This window comes from Cyanistes caeruleus, chromosome 6 (assembly GCF_971803275.1).
Source record: "Cyanistes caeruleus chromosome 6, bCyaCae1.hap1.1, whole genome shotgun sequence".
Classification (NCBI taxonomy): domain Eukaryota; kingdom Metazoa; phylum Chordata; class Aves; order Passeriformes; family Paridae; genus Cyanistes; species Cyanistes caeruleus.
In genome coordinates, this window is record NC_141706.1 from 15,753,657 (window position 1) to 15,770,927 (window position 17,271).

Below are 17,271 nucleotides of genomic sequence, written 5' to 3' on the forward strand. Positions count from 1 at the left end.
ACACCAAATTCCAGAGAAGTCCCACAAAACTCCCTCAATCATTTCAAAACCCTACCAATTCACAGGAATGTCCCACAAAATCTCCACCAATTCCCAGAACATCCCACAGAAATCCCAGAAAAATCCCTAAATCTTCTGAAAACTTGACCAAATTCCAGAAACGCCCCATAAAATCAGCACAGTTTCCCACAAAATTCAAGAAAAAACACCACAAAATTCCCTAAATCTTTTCAAAATACCACAAAATTCTTGAAAAGCCCCACCAAATTCCAGAAACATCCCACAAAATTTCCTCAATACCCAACAAAATCCCAGAAAAGTCCCACAAAATTCCCTAAATCTTCTCAAAACATGGCCAAAATCCACAAAAATCCCACCGAATCTCCACAAATTCCCACAGAATACATGAAAATACCCCTGATAATTCGTCAGTTCTCTACAGAATCTCACCAAATTCCAGAAAAGTCCCTCAAAGTTCCACAAACATCCCACAAAATCTCCTCAATATCCCACAAAATTCAAGAAAAATCACACAAAATTCCCTAAATCTTCTCAAAACACGACCAAATTCTAGAAAAATATCCCACCAAATCTCCACAAATTCCCACAAAATACATGAAAAATCCCTCAAGATCCCGAAATCGCCTCGATATCCCACAAAATCACACAAAAATCACACAAAACCTCCACAAGTTTCCACAAAATCTAAGAAAAATTCCTCAAAATTCTTCAAGTCTCCTCAAAACCACACAAAGTCCTTGAAAAGGCCCACCAAATTCCAGTAAAATCCCACAGATTCTCCACAAATTCCCACAAAATCTAAAAAAATTCCTCAAAATTCTTCAAGTCTCCTCAGAATCCCACACAATTCCAGAAAAAACACACAAAATTCCAGAGAAGTCCCACAAAACTCCCTCAATCATTTCAAAACCCTACCAATTCACAGGAATGTCCCACAAAATCTCCACCAATTCCCAGAACATCCCGCAAAAATCTCACAAAAATCCCTAAATCTTCTGAAAACTCGACCAAATTCCAGAAACGCCCCATAAAATCAGCACAGTTTCCTACAAAATTCAAGAAAAAACACCACAAAATTCCCTAAATCTTTTCAAAATACCACAAAATTCTTGAAAAGCCCCACCAAATTCCAGAAACATCCCACAAAATGTCCTCAATATCCAACAAAATCCCAGAAAAGTCCCACAAAATTCCCTAAATCTTCTCAAAACTCTACCAAATTCCAGAAAAATCCCACAGAATCTCCACAAATTCCTACGGAATACATGACAAATCCCTGATAATTCGTCAGTTCTCTACAGAATCTCACCAAATTCCTAAAAAGTCCCTCAAAGTTCCACAAACATCCCACAAAATCTCCCCAGTATCCAACAAAATTCCAGGAAAAATCCCACTAAATTCTCTAAATCTTCTCAAAACACGGCCAAGATCCACAAAAATCCCACCGAATCTCCACAAATTCCCACAGAATACATGAAAAATCCCTGATAATTCGTCAGTTCTCTACAGAATCTCACCAAATTCCAGAAAAGTCCCTCAAAGTTCCACAAACATCCCACAAAATGTCCTCAATATCCAACAAAATCCCAGAAAAATCACACAAAATTCCCTAAATCTTCTCAAAACACGGCCAAAATCCTCAAAAATCCCACCGAATCTCCACAAATTCCCACAGAATACGTGAAAAATCCCTGATAATTTGTCAGTTCTCTACAGAATCTCTCCAAATTCCAGAAAAGTCCCTCGAAGTTCCACAAACATCCCACAAAATCTCCCAATATCCAACAAAATTCCAGGAAAAATCCCACAAAATTCCCTAAATCTTCTCAAAACGCGACCAAATTCTAGAAAAATATCCCACCAAATCTCCACAAATTCTTACAGAATACATGAAAAATCCCTGATAATTCGTCAGTTCTCTACAGAATCTCACCAAATTCCAGAAGAGTCCCTCAAAGTTCCACAAACATCCCACAAAATCTCCCAATATCCAATAAAATTCCAGAAAAAATCCCACAAAATTCCCTAAATCTCCTCAAAACTAGGCCAAAATCCACAAAAATCCCGCCGAATCTCCACAAATTCCCACAGAATACATGAAAAATCCCTGATAATTCGTCAGTTCTCTACAGAATCTCAACAAATTCCAGAAGAGTCCCTCAAAGTTCCATAAACATCCCACAAAATCTCCCCAGTATCCAATAAAATTCCAGGAAAAATCTTCGGAATTTGGTGGGGCTTTTCAGGAATTTTGTGGTATTTTGAAAAGATTTTGGGAATTGTGTGGTGTTTTTTCTTGAATTTTGTGGGAAACTGTGCTGATTTTATGGGGCGTTTCTGGAATTTGGTCGAGTTTTCAGAAGATTTAGGGATTTTTGTGGGATTTTTGTGGGATGTTCTGGGAATTGGTAGAGATTTTGTGGGACATTCCTGTGAATTGGTAGGGTTTTGAAATGATTTAGGGAGTTTTGTGGGACTTCTCTGGAATTTTGTGTGTTTTTTCTGGAATTGTGTGGGATTCTGAGGAGACTTGAAGAATTTTGAGGAATTTGTTTTAGATTTTGTGGGAATTTGTGGAGATTCTGTGGGATTTTTCTGGAATTTGGTGGGCCTTTTCACGAACTTTGTGTGGTTTTGAGGAGACTTGAAGAATTTTGAGGAATTTTTCTTAGATTTTGTGGAAACTTGTGGAGGTTTTGTGGGATTTTTATGGGATTTTGTGGGATATTGTGGCGATTTAGGGATCTTGAGGGATTTTTCATGTATTTTGTGGGATTTTGTGGAGATTTGGTGGGATATTTTTCTAGAATTTGGTCGTGTTTTGAGAAGATTTAGGGAATTTTGTGGGATTTTTCTTGAATTTTGTGGGATATTGAGGAGATTTTGTGGGATGCTTGTGGAACTTTGAGGGACTTTTCTGGAATTTGGTGAGATTCTGTAGAGAACTGACAAATTATCAGGGATTTTTCATGTATTCTGTGGGAATTTGTGGAGATTTGGTGGGATTTTTGTGGATTTTGGCCGTGTTTTAAGAAGATTTAGGGAATTTTGTGGGACTTTTCTGGGATTTTGTTGGGTATTGAGGAAATTTTGTGGGATGTTTCTGGAATTTGGTGGGGCTTTTCAAGAATTTTGTGGTATTTTGAAAAGATTTAGGGAATTTTGTGGTGTTTTTTCTTGAATTTTGTGGGAAACTGTGCTGATTTTATGGGGCGTTTCTGGAATTTGGCCGAGTTTTCAGAAGATTTAGGGATTTTTGTGGGATTTTTGTGGGATGTTCTGGGAATTGGTGGAGATTTTGTGGGACATTCCTGTGAATTGGTAGGGTTTTGAAATGATTGAGGGAGTTTTGTGGGACTTCTCTGGAATTTGGTGTGTTTTTTCTGGAATTGTGTGGGATTCTGAGGAGACTTGAAGAATTTTGAGGAATTTTTCTTAGATTTTGTGGAAACTTGTGGAGGTTTTGGGTGATTTTTGTGTGATTTTGTGGGATATTGAGGAGATTTAGGGATCTTGAGGGATTTCTCATGTATTTTGTGGGAATTTGTGGAGATTTGGTGGGATATTTTTCTAGAATTTGGTCGTGTTTTGAGAAGATTTAGGGAATTTTGTGGGATTTTTCCTGGAATTTTGTTGGATACTGGGGAGATTTTGTGGGTGTTTTGTGGAACTTTGAGGGACTTTTCTGGAATTTGGTGAGATTCTGTAGAGAACTGACAAATTATCAGGGATTTTTCATGTATTCTGTGGGAATTTGTGGAGATTCGGTGGGATTTTTGAGGATTTTGGCCGTGTTTTGAGAAGATTTAGGGAATTTTGTGTGATTTTTCTGGGATTTTGTTGGATATTGAGGACATTTTGTGGGATGTTTGTGGAACTTTGAGGGACTTTTCTGGAATTTGGTGAGATTCTGTAGAGAACTGACGAATTATCAGGGATTTTTCATGTATTCTGTGGGAATTTGTGGAGATTTGGTGGGATTTTTCTGGAATTTGGTAGAGTTTTGAGAAGATTTAGGGAATTTTATGTTGTTTTTTCTTGAATTTTGTTGGAAACTGTGCTGATTTTATGGGGCGTTTCTGGAATTTGGTCAAGTTTTCAGAAGATTTTGGGAATTGTGTGAGATTTTTCCTGGAATTTTGTTGGATATTAGGGAGATTTTGTGGGAGGCTTGTGGAACTTTGGGGGACTTTTCTGGTATTTGGTGAGATTCTGTAGAGAACTGACGAATTATCAGGGATTTTTCATGTATTCTGTGGGAATTTGTGGAGATTTTGTGGGATTTTTGTGGATTTTGGCCGTGTTTTGAGAAGATTTAGAGAATTTTGTGGGATTTTTCTTGAATTTTGTTCGATATTGAGGAGATTTTGTGGGATGTTTGTGGAACTTTGAGGGACTTTTCTGGAATTTGGAGAGATTGTGTAGAGAACTGACGAATTATCAGGGATTTTTCACGTATTCTGTGGGAATTTGTGGAGATTCGGTGGGATATTTTTCTAGAATTTGGTCGTGTTTTGAGAAGATTTAGAGAGTTTTGTGGGATTTTTCCTGGAATTTTGTTGGATATTGAGGAGATTTTGTGGGATGTTTGTGGAACTTTGAGGGACTTTTCTGGAATTTGGTGAGATTCTGTAGAGAACTGACGAATTATCAGGGATTTTTCATGTATTCTGTGGGAATTTGTGGAGATTTTGTGGGATTTTTGTGGATTTTGGCCGTGTTTTGAGAAGATTTAGAGAATTTTGTGGGATTTTTCTTGAATTTTGTTCGATATTGAGGAGATTTTGTGGGATGTTTGTGGAACTTTGAGGGACTTTTCTGGTATTTGGTGAGATTCTGTAGAGAACTGACGAATTATCAGGGATTTTTCATGTATTCTTTGGGAATTTGTGGAGATTCGGTGGGATATTTTTCTAGAATTTGGTCGTGTTTTGAGAAGATTTAGGGAATTTTGTGGGATTTTTCCTGGAATTTTGTTGGATACTGGGGAGATTTTGTGGGATGTTTGTGGAACTTTGAGGGACTCTTCTGGAATTTGGTGATATTCTGTAGAGAACTGACGAATTATCAGGGATTTTTCATGTATTCTGTGGGAATTTGTGGAGATTCTGTGGGATTTTTGTGGATTTTGGCCGTGTTTTGAGAAGATTTAGGGAATTTTGTGTGATTTTTCTGGGATTTTGTTGGATATTGGGGACATTTTGTGGGATGTTTCTGGAATTTGGTGGGGCTTTTCAAGAATTTTGTGGTATTTTGAAAAGGTTTAGGGAATTTTGTGGTGTTTTTTCTTGAATTTTGTGGGAAACTGTGCTGATTTTATGGGGCGTTTCTGGAATTTGGTCGAGTTTTCAGAAGATTTAGGGATTTTTGTGAGATTTTTGTGGGATGTTCTGGGAATTGGTAGAGATTTTGTGGGACATTCCTGTGAATTGGTAGAGTTTTGAAATGATTTAGGGAGTTTTGTGGGACTTCTCTGGAATTTTGTGGGGTTTATCTGGAATTGTTTGGGATTCTGAGGAGACTTGAAGAATTTTGAGGAATTTGATTTAGATTTTTGTGGGAATTTGTGGAGATTCTGTGGGATTTTTCTGGAATTTGGTGGGCCTTTTCACGAACTTTGTGTGGTTTTGAGGAGACTTGAAGAATTTTGAGGAATTTTTCTTAGATTTTGTGGAAACTTCTGGAGGTTTTGTGGGATTTTTGTGTGATTTTGTGGGATATTGAGGCGATTTAGGGATCTTGAGGGATTTTTCATGTATTTTGTGGGAATTTGTGGAGATTTGGTGGGATATTTTTCTAGAATTTGGTTGTGTTTTGAGAAGATTTAGGGAATTTTGTGGGATTTTTCCTGGAATTTTGTTGGATACTGGGGAGATTTTGTGGGTGTTTTGTGGAACTTTGAGGGACTTTTTAGGAATTTGGTGAGATTCTGTAGAGAACTGCCGAATTATCAGGGATTTTTCATTTATTCTGTGGGAATTTGTGGAGATTCGGTGGGATTTTTCTGGAATTTGGTAGAGTTTTCAGAAGATTTAGGGAATTTTGTGGGACTTTTCTGGGATTTTGTTGGTTATTGAGGACATTTTGTGGGATGTTTCGGGAATTTGGTGGGGCTTTTCAAGAATTTTGTGGTATTTTGAAAAGATTTAGGGAATTTTGTGGTGTTTTTTCTTGAATTTTGTGGGAAACTGTGCTGATTTTATGGGGCGTTTCTGGAATTTGGTCGAGTTTTCAGAAGATTTAGGGATTTTTGTGAAATTTTTGTGGGATGTTCTGGGAATTGGTGGAGATTTTGTGGGACATTCCTGTGAATTGGTAGGGTTTTGAAATGATTTAGGGAGTTTTGTGGGACTTCTCTGGAATTTTGTGGGGTTTTTCTGGAATTGTGTGGGATTCTGAGGAGACTTGAAGAATCTCCATCACTCGGTCAAAAAAAGAACATTTATGTTTGCAGCTTTCAAATAAGTTTCCTTCTTCAAGTGATTTCTTCAGATCTGGCACAAACCCCCTCAATAGAATAAATAATTCTAATTGGCTTCCTAACAGAGGATTTTGCTGGACCTTTCCTAATAAATCCAAGCAGTTTCAGCACAAGATGTGCATGGTCATTTTTCTTTTCTATCCCTTGCTTCATGACTCAACTCTTCACTTTATTGTACTCAGTTTTATAGTTCAGATTTTAAGCTGAAGAAAAATCCTTCTCTCTGAAGAAGATTTTCTCATCAATTGAGCCATATATATTTTTAATAGGGATATCAAACCCAGCCTGATGGAACAAACACCTTGAGACACCTTCTGGACATGAATGTCTCTTTAAAAATATTAAAGCTCTAAGGGTTGAATTCTTTGCAGGTTTAACTGAACTGAAAGAATAAGAGACTTTGCAATGGGATGAAATGATGACTCAGGTCTCTAGGACATAATCAGGTTTATAGGATCTCTCCAGCAGCCCCCGTCCATAGGGCTTTGCACTCCTGTTCTCCCATTTAACAGAGGAAATAGGTACACTTAAAAAGGGTTACCAAAACCCTTTTACCTTTAACCTATTAACAAAAGCTAAACGAGATACTTGGGAAAATCCTAATGCAAAGAAACATTCTGAGTGCGGCATTTTCTTATTGAATAAGCTCTTATTTTCTTAGCCAGATTCCTGTGGTGGAATCTGGCCTTGAACAGAGATTTTTAACACCAATATTGTGGAATGGGACGAGAGGACCTTTGTTTCCAGCTGCCTGTGCTGGTTTCTGTTCACCCTAGACTGACACCAAATAAACACGGTGCTGGGTTTCCATATAAATTATTGTAGTAGAAAGGCACCTGTTATTCCTTCAGAAAGAGCTCCCTACAACAACACAAAATTTCTTCCCAAGCCAAGGGAAGTTTATTTCCCTCTGTAATTTTACTGTGTGTGTGTGTGTGTGCGCTAGGTGGAAATAGAGAACTGTGAAAAGGCTCATTTTAGCAGGGATAACAGCTCACAGAAGTTATTCTGAGGCCTGGGCCGGAATGAATCACATTCCCACGTGTGTGTGCTGCCTGGCAGCAATCAATGCTTCCTCTTAGCAAGGGCACTCCGGGGGATGGAGAAATCAGAGCTGTGAAAAACCCAGCAAATCCTGCCTGACAGCTTCTCCGGGCAAACCGCCCTGCCGGGGCACCGGGAGCACGCTGGGATGTCGGGCCCATTCCACAGGGGCTCCTTTGGGATCCCTGCGCATCCCAAAACCCCATAACCCACTGCCCACCCCGGCCCCCAGTGCACTGACCTGGCTGGGAAGCTGTGAAGCAGGGGAGATGCTGATGGCAGAGGGCTGGGAAGCAGGGGAGATGCTGGGATGGCAGAGCTGGGAAGCAGTGAAAATATTGCAGTTCTGTAATTCAGGAAGAAGCACATGTTCCAAAGGAAATCCATCCAAAGCAGATTATACAGCATAGATTTGTTATCCATTTGAAGTTATTAACTGGAAGACAAAGAAAGATTTCTTTGGTAGCCTCACAGGTTTATCTTCATCATTTATAATAGGACAGTTACTCTGCTTTAAATATAAGTGGTTTCTTTCCCCCAACAGTCTCATCTACCTCCTCACCAAGCTGATAGAGAATAGAGGAGCACAGATCGTGTGAGGAACAGATTTGGAATTACATAAATGGACTTACCATGTGGCTACAGCTGATATTTCCAGCTCTGTGGCCTAAGAGCATCCATCCAATGTCCTGCCAGTCCAGCACTTCCTGATGGTATTTGCAGCCACTGCTTCCACAGAAGTCAGAACAACGCACTTCTCCTTTGAGGTCATCTGGCTGCTCCAAGTGCAACAATGGAGCCACCAAGTTCCAGTTGCAAGGTCAGCATTACAAATTTAAAACCTTCCTGTTACAAAAGGTAAAGGCTCTCCAATCCCGCTGGAAACAAGAGCTTTGAAGAAACCTAACTCTTCCAACTTCAGCTTGCTTCCAACTTGACGGTATCAGCTTTTTAAATAATAAAGGATTGTCTGTAGATTACTGTGGATTAAAATTAGAACTGCAGACCTGACTATTAGTCTCAAGTTTGACGGTGTGAGGAAGGTGATGGTCCTTCTTCTCCATCCCTGGAATCACCATCATGCACTGTCTCGACTATCTCCAAGAGGTATTTTTTTTTTCAACGTGGATAAACAATTTTAGGAAGTTTGGAACAGGGAGAATGGCTGCCTTCCATACAAATCAAACAGGTTCCATTTCCAAGTGATTACAATTGTATCAAAGTCTTCAGACCCAAATAGGTGTAGCCGCTGTGAAATACAGAAGCCCTTATGAAAGGCTCACTCAGAAGGTGTGAATAGAATAAAAAAGAAATTCATTATAAAAAAATGAGGAAGGAAAAAGCCTTCATTCCCTAACACTGCAGAATTCCACCTGAGTAAAATCTCACTCACTTTACAATGAAAGGAAAATATTTGAGTGGTGGTGGCAGGGACAAGGCGAGGATATACGGTGCCAGGGAGGATTCTGCACTTAGAGATGCTGAGTATCCAGCCAAGAGACAGAAATTCAATTGCCAAGGCATTTGAATGAAGTCAATTAAGTCACATCACCTTTTCTATTTCAGTGTTTCCATCTGACAAGAAAGCAAAGGCGGGCAGCAGAAAGCAGGTGAGCTGCTGCACTCAGGGGTAGGGATCAAATGAACTATGCTGGTTCCATATGCACTATGGGAAAAGCAGGCAGAAGAGAGGAAGAGCTCTAAAATTAAGATGGAATTTTAACCTCTTCCTTCTCTGTTGACACTGACTGTAGGCATGTCTAACAGCTTTTCAGACAATTGTGTTTGATTTTGTTCCACAAACCTTACCTAGATCCACATTCATTAGCTGACTCTCTGCTGCCATCAAAATTGAGGGAAGGAACACCTTTTAGCACTGCTTAGAAACAGAGGAGATCAAACTAAACTCTGCAGCTCCAATGAGCGAAGGAATTATGTCCTATCCACCTTCATGAAGCCGCAAAGACCAAAATCTCTTGAGAGCGTGCCATTTCCTTTCAGCCTTGTGCACTGAGCCTTCAGCTCATCACGGATCAAAAGTTGCTGCACTAAATTACAAGAAAAACGACTGCATTCTGTTTAGTTGCAATCCTGGTAGTCATAACAAATCTTGTGTGCATCAGATGGCCTCCAGAAAAATCACATGCAACAGCAACACCATCCTCAGATGCTCTCCCAGTACCTTACCTAATCATTGCTCCGTCACTGGACAAGACTTGTCCCCACCCTTCACACCTACAGCAACAAACCTACAAATCTTCCAAACATTTCTTCAATTCCACACCCCTCCGGAACATTCCCGCTTAAAACCGCACAGCTGCCCACGGGACAAAGGTCCAGTGTTACAAGCTGCTGCTCTCCCTCCACACAAGCCCCTTGCACATCTTGCACTGCTGCTCTGAAACTGCACAATTTGTCAGCAGCACCATTAGACTCAGAATTGGGAAACAATTCCTTCTGCTGGGTTAAGTTGGAAACAGTTCAGGCTACAGGAGTTCTTTATTATTCACCCTCATGGAATGCCCCTGCCCTTCAGAGCTCAAGCACTCCTGTGCAGAGCATCTCATGGAGCCAAAGAGAAAGGACTGCTGTCCCAAAAGAAGAGTCTGGGAGGAACTCCCAGTGTCCTTCATGCCTTGAGAAAGCTAAGGAGCAGTCACTGATGGCCTAAAGGGTACAAATTCAGTTCAGATGACAAATTTTCCAGGGTGATCCCCCTCCTCTTTATCTTCTAACACAACTACAAACAAACCAAATGATAGATTTCACAAGGAATAAGGGATGTTTAAAAGCAAATCTCTAAACTAAGCCTGGCATGCTCACCCAGGAGTTCAACACAGCAAGGCAGGCACTCTGCACTACCTAGTTCATGGCAAGAGATTTCTAAACTCTACCAAATGAAGTGAAGAAATGAAACAGAGAGCAATAGAACCGTATTTTAATTCATTTCAAGGCATGGAATAACACAGAATCTTTTCCATGAAACTAGGGCATTTTTCTCCCTTATCTAGTGCCCAAGTAAGATTAGAAATTGGGAAAAAAACACTGAAACTGCAAATGCATTTTGCCCCCAGCTAGAAACAAAAGGTAATTATTTGAAAACTAGAAAAAACTCCAAGAGGAAACGTAAAACATTATGGAATATGTATTATTTTTATCACCCAGAATTCCCCATGTTAAAGGCACAGAGAAAACCATCATTCAGAAGTGGGAAAACAGAGGGACTGTACAAGTGAAATGGAGTTCTGACAAATGATGCTGTGTAGAATATGGGTTCCCAAACCAACAGAACAAAGGCACCCCGACAGCAGCAGCCTCAGAGATTGTACATTGCAGCTGAAGCACGGGGGTTTCTGTAGATTCACCTTGTAAACTGGCACACTTACTTGCCAAGGCTGCTGAACTTCTTTCACCTTAAACCACAAAACCTCCCAGTCCTTCCACAGCAATCACTCCATCAAATCAAGGCAGACCAAAACATGTTCTTTGCGCTGTTCACAATAAGATGAAGTTATGTGCCCAAGAGATACCATTTGAAGTCAGAAGGAACAAGCCAGCAGGTGTAGAAAACTGGTATTTGAAGAAGTGACAAAAAGACAGCAAACTGAAGCCCATGCTTAATACAAAACCCCATGATTAATAGAACACAAATGCAGATGGATATGATAAGCTTGCACTGTCGAAGCTAAAATCATTTCTAACAAAAATCACCACATTTCCAAGAATTCAGTACCACTTGTGGTGGCCACTCCTGATCTCTACATAATATGTCAGCAGTTCAATTGGCAAGAATCTCTTTATCTAGATCCAAGCAGGGAAGAAGTCAAGGTCCCAGTGATATGCAATTCTGTAGCTTCATTAGAAACCTTTCATCCTGCAATAGTTGAAATCCAAGCGAGAAAAGAACCTGTTTGGACACCAACTATCCTTAGTAGCAACGTTTTGCAGCACGCAATTTGAAAAGGTTAACCTGCCAGGCAATAATACAGATAAGAAAAATGAAAAGGAGGGCAAGGAGAATCATCTGCTGCTGAAACTGCTCTTCTACAAAAACAAAGTGATATGAAGATTCAGCCCGTGAAGAACACATTCCTCAACCAGGAGAGAAAAACACAATTCTTAAAAATCTCCTCTGTCGTTCTGATTGGGAACGGTGGGAAAGAACGACACGGACTCTCAAGGGAGTCACAACAGGAGAATCTTCTCTACTTTATTACTCTAGGCTTGTCTAATAGACAGATACGTGGAAAGTACAGAAAGGAAACTCTTATTGCTTAGTAAAGTGCTACATCACCATCATTGGTCAGCGGGGCTCACCACCCCCCTGACTTTCTCCTGCAAGGAAAACAAGAGGACAGACAAACAGCACCTGGCAGTTGTTTTCTGTCTCTGAGGATTGTTTTGAAATCCTCCTATGAATTCCCAGGCTAGCTTCTCGGGCAGGACTGATAGGCCATGGGGCCTGCAGTTTCTGCAGCTCTCTGCAGCCTGCTCCAAAGCTAGCATCCATACTCTCCACTACATAAGAAATAGAAAACTGACTACAAATCACGTGTTCACTACTTGTTGCTTGTTCACTACTCAGACATCAGAATTACTACCACAATACTAGAAGAACAATCCAAGAAACATATTCCAGGGATGCATTTTAATTCATTTGCTGCTGCCAGCCGTGCTGTGCTTTGCTTCTATCCATCCACCCTGCTGCAAAAAGGTTCAATTGTGTTTTCACCATCACGTCAGATCAGCTCTTGGACTCACAGCTCACCGCAGACCTCGAAACAGGAGGCAAAGATCTGCACCACTTGGCCTTTCAGAACTTCTCACCCATCTATGACCTTTCTGGGGCCAGCTTCACAAAATGAGGGGGAAGCCATTCCAAAGAACACGACCAAGGAAATCACACAGCACTCGGGATTTGTTCCAGGCATCAAATTTTTAATGGATGATGTGAAGTAACACCGAAGCAATTCCTGTCCACAGAAAAAAAGATTTCAAATGGTTTTGTCTCAAGGACAATCACTGGAGGTTGAAAGTTTCTGGGGCTGAAAGTTACATGAGGTCCTCAACACTGAGCAATCAATATCCCCACAGTCTAAACTGTGAAATTACTACCTGGGCAAGGAGAACATTTTCAGGATTTGCAACTCATCTCAAAGCCTCAGTAGAACTCAACCAGCAGAATTCCCCTGAGATGGCACTGTGCTCTGGAAGCCCTCAAATACTCACTAAAACAGACTTGACTTTCACTAGGACAGCTGCTCATGAAAATCTGGGGTAAAACCTATGGGAAGTGGCCATGTGCACGCATATTCCTTCTTCCCACAGCAGGCACAATCAAATCCTCCTTTGAATGGCCTCCAAGTTGAGCAGCACTCATTGGCACAGCCTCTTCTCCCACAGACAGGCCAGCGAGCAACACGGCAGCGCCAGCCAGGTGGGCAAGGACAAGAGAGAGCAGATGCCAACAAGGCTTGGAAGCTGGGCCAAGGGAGGTTTACGCTGGCCATTGGGAAGAACTTGTGCCCAGCGTGGGCCATCAGATACTGCAATGGCCTGACAGGGGCTGCTGGAGTCATCATTGTGGCACGGGTGCAAGGCAAGCCAGGCCGCAGCGCTCGGGCCCCGCTCTGCTGGCCATACTTGCCGCCATGGCTCCCAGCTTGGACTCAACATTCTCTCAGGGCTCTCTGCAGCCAGGGTGTTCTGTGCTTCTGTGACATCACAGCCTCTGGGGACGGCACGCTGGCTGGCAACTGTCCCCAGCTGTTGCTGCGCCCCAGTGCCCAGGCACAGCTGCTCGCAGAGAGACGCCCAGAGCCTCGGTGCTGCTGGCAGAGCACTATGGCTGCTCACGGCTCCTCCGCGCTGCTGCAGCTTTACGTGCTGCTGCTCTTGGCTCATCCCCTCGACCCTGTGAGCAAACCTGAGCGCAGCACGGATGCCTCTCCTCTGCTTCTGGAGGATTGTCATCTGGACGAGTCGGACCCTGAGCGCATCCGGTGGGCGGCCAGGACATTCCTGCTCATCGACCTGCTCATCATAGGAATGGCCATGGGATGGTCGCTCGGAAAAAGAATTCAGAGACGCTGGCGAGAGGTGAGGAGGGGGGTGGGGGGTCAGGCAGGCGGGATGGGGCAGACCTTGAGGGCCTCTTGGGCACCCTTTGGCCAATGCCCTGCGGCAGAAGGGGCCTGAGCTCCTGGCTGGGGAATGCGGCCCAGGGGCTGAGCTCCATGGACAGCACCAAGCAGAGGCGGCAGAGCTCTGCCTGCTGCAGCCTCTTCCCCGGGCCAGCCCAGCCCAACTGGGCCCGAGTCTCTGTCTCCCAGGCCAAAGGCAGCCCCACAGGTGCCGGCCCCGCTCTGCCCCTCTGCCTCTTCCATGGGGATCCCTGTGCTTTGCCTTGCAGCGGAATCTCCAGAGCCCTTCGGGCCGTGCGGGGCCCCGCCGCCATCGAAGACAGGGCTGTCCCACGGAGCTGATGCAGCTGCTGATGGACAACCGCGACCTGATGCGGCTGCTCCTTCGCGACAGCCCTCAACCAACCACCAAGATGGCGGCAAAAGAGGGCAGTGACAGGAGACTCCGCACCTCCCCACAGCTCTGACCTCCAGCGTCGCGCTCCAGCTACAGAACCTTACGGGGAACGGGTGACCAGTGCCCAGCCCAGGCACTGCGACGTTCCCCACCTTACAAGTTAGCCACACCCCTGTTGTTGTTCGATTCCCCACCACGTTTCCCCCAAGAAGTTGACCTTTCCCTTAGTGTTCAGTTCTAAACAGTTGAAGCATTGAAGTTTCTTAGCCTTAAGATTCTTACCCCATAGTCTTCTAGTAACGTTGGATTGTAGATTTTAGAAGTAGTCAAGTGAATAAAGTTCACGTTTTCTACACGTTGCTGTGTCATTTTCTTGAGGTTGCACCTGAGACCTGGGGACTCCTTGAGAGATGGCTTTGCATGGCAGCTCCAGACTGCCTGCAATGGAGAGCCCCAGTGCCCCAGCAGGCTTTGCAAGAGCACGGAGGGCAGCGGGAAAGAAGAAGGTGGCCAATATTCACCTGCCTCCACCTTCCAAGGAAGCTTGCAGTCAAACCCTGTCTGCCCTTTAGGGGGGACCCTAAAGGCCCCGGCAGGCATCCCCATGGCCCCAGGACGGGGGGCTTGCAGCACTCTGGGGCACCAGGAAAGGAGCAGGATCATCCCTGGAAAGCTGTCTGGAGACAAATCCAGAGACGTCTCCCCTGGCATCCAGGCAAGGGCTGAATACAGGCAGGCAATTAGATCCACAGGCTGCCTGGGCTATGGCACCAATCAGTCCTGCTTCATAGATTTCGGGGGGCGGGGTTATACATATATATATATATATATATATATACGCATATATGTATATATGTATCTACATCTGTATTTAGTTCTTTGTATTTATCCTGTTGACCCTCAAATAGGATTAGATTTCATTTTCCTACAAAACAAAACATCCGTTTTTTGATTTTTAGGAATCAACCATCTGTGCTCCCACTTTAAATCACTTCTCTCAAACTCATTCTGCATCTTGCTCCTTTCCAGCACCATCAAATACCTCTGTTAAAATACAGAGCATCAGTGGAAGGACGACAATCTTGTTACTTGCTGAAGAAAGTTAACTTGGATGACATACCTGCTTTTAAAAATCCAAGAGGAACAAAACCTACACATCAGCTTTAGAATTTCAAAAGCTGCTTCCTCAACTCTTCCACACCACTTTACTCTTTGGGGACATTCAGCAGCAATACCAAACAAGCACAGAAAAGAAATGGAAGAAGAAATGCAGATAGTCAGCAGCAGACCACCTACCAAAATACATTTTAAATGCAGCTCCAAGTTCTCCAAGAGCAAGTTTGAAGTGTAAATGGAGACACTCACACAAAATTACTACCAGGTGGTACTTTTGGCATTTCCTTGGGCTTTCCTCTTCATTTTTTTTTTATCTCTCACCTAAAGCAAGAGAAAAAACCCCAAACAAACACAACCGTTCAGGCAGAGAAAAGATGTGGTTGCTCTTGAAGAAAGCATTTCATTCTGCCTGGAGAAGAAGCTGCTGGGAAAAATATTAGCTTTTAGCAAAATGGCACTGTGCACTTGTTCTAGCACTGGGAGAAAGAACAGGCCCGTCTGTAAGGCTCCTGCAGCTCACCCTGGCTGAGGGTCATTGACCACTGAGCACTGCAGGCATCACTGGCAACAACGATGGTGGAAAATGGGGAGGGAGCAGGATAAATAAATGTTTGCCATTGCCTTAGCCAAAAAAACCCCAGACATCAAAAGCAACCCACCCTCAAAACAAAGCTATGAAAATAGTTTGCCTCTGAATTTAAAGAACTTCAATTAACTCTATGATGTCTGCTTTTGGTTCAGCATTCATCAATCTGAATTTGAATATGCACAGGGTAATGAAAGGTAACTGAAGCTTAAAAATCATGTCTATTGACTTGTGCATAGCCTATACTGAAGCACATTAAAAAGCAGCGTTTTGCTTGAAATCTGCACGGTATTAACTTCATTCAGTCTTACACTCACTAGGTAATTAAATACATGAAGAAATAGATTTTTATTTTTTTTATTAAGAATGCATTATTAATTAGGAAGGCATGGCTTTAACAGAGTCTGCTGATACCAACATTACTCAGCTAAGTTCAAAGTATGAACACAAGAACTTGATGACAGAAGCAATGTTCATCAGAGCCTCAACAAGAAAGTTGCAGTTCCAAGTTTTTCAGATGTCCTACACTTGCTAAGGCATCTCCAGAAAGAGGAGTCAACTGAAAATAGCACAGGAAATTTGAAACCCATTTCTCTTTTTGTCTTTTTTTCCTGAACTTTCTTGTGGGCAACAGAAAACTCCTAATATGTGGAATGCAATGTAGTTTTTATGCCAGAGTCATGAGTCATCCCCTCAGTTCCAACCTGATCCAATGCTCACTTGAATCTTGGAAAGGCTCAAATCAGCAAGATGAAATTAAAATTGTATTCATGAAAGGAGCTCTTTACTCTCCATTCCCCTCCCTCCCCCAAATACATCAGCACCAAGTGAGAAAGGCTCAATTTGAAAAATAATTATTACACAATTAAACTTGGACATAGCTAGTTTGCTACAAGTTCCAGCAGACAGACAAATGAGAGCAGAATCAGAGGTTATCAACCTCAATAGAAATTCCAGCTCATGCTTTCCCCAAAAGCCTCATTTAATTTATCCAGGATTAAAAAATAAAAGAGAAATGAAAAAAACCACATAAAAGCATTTCACATAGTATATAGTGAAATGCTATCGTTTCCACCTGAAATATTCATCATCATTATTATGTTTTTCCATAGTAAATTACAAAGTCTCCTGCACCCATCTTCCCAATATCTCATTCTAAGTGCTTGCTACTTTAATCCCTTAGGAAGCAAAAGGAGCCCCAGGTGTCTCTGGATCAACAGAAACTAAACAACACAGCTTGACAAAGTATATTAAATTGTCAATCAAGTCAATAAAGGTTTTCCACTCCAGAGATAGCTATCACCAGCTGATGAATTTGGCTAGGGCAGGTTTAGTGAAGAAAAACTAGGTCTTTATTACCAAATCAGTTAGGAGTTGTTCTACCGTACTGCCCGTAGGATGGGAGTATAAACACCATATTCTTCACAGCCTCATCCACAAAGAATTCCACCTTCAAATTAAGGCTGCTTTGGAGTTGGACCAA